We start from the raw sequence: 796 nt of genomic DNA on the forward strand, positions 1-796 counted from the left end.
AGCCATTAAATGACTATTGTGTGTTAATATATAATATTTATTTTTATATATAATTGTATAGAACCGGAATTTGATAAAAGTGGAGCTAGTAGATGAAAAGCTAAAATTGAAGAATAGGCCCTGAGAAATCTATCTGTTTTGTGTTTTCAAAAGTAAGTTCTTATGGAACTTACTACCCTTCCCATTTTAATAGGTTTTATTGTGTTATGTCCATTTTTATCTATGTTTGAACATAATTGAAATGTTGATAAAAATTAACATACATGGCTTGTAAATGAAATTGAATTGAAACAAGTGATTGATGTTGCATCTATTAAATGAAATTAGAAGAATGACAAGGATCTCAAAATGAATCATTAAATGTATATGTAACGTATGTTCAGATTGTTGGATCCGTGCCCTAAATGTAGTATTTTCATCTAAGTACACTTGTAATTTTCTGAACAGATTGGTTAATAAAACGATTCATGAATTACATTAATAGTATATTGTCCTCACATGATTTTTGCACACAATGCAAATTGGAAGAAAATGTTGCTCATTGGTTGTCTAATTTTTAACTAATATTAAGCAGTATTACATGGTTGGATCGTAATACAGAAAGATAGTTTGTTTTAGTAGATGAACCTAAACATGTTCTTAGTCTAATCGGAAATGAGCAAGCCGATTGAAAGACTAATATGTTGTCTATCAAGTCCAAATGGAGAGATGATTTCTCTTGGGCATCAAAGCGGATGACTCCCAAAAGATAGAGACATAGACATCACTGACTAGACTGAAAGTATATCTAATTGGA

Source organism: Gossypium arboreum, chromosome 13 (genome assembly GCF_025698485.1).
Source record: "Gossypium arboreum isolate Shixiya-1 chromosome 13, ASM2569848v2, whole genome shotgun sequence".
Taxonomy (NCBI): Eukaryota; Viridiplantae; Streptophyta; class Magnoliopsida; order Malvales; family Malvaceae; genus Gossypium; species Gossypium arboreum.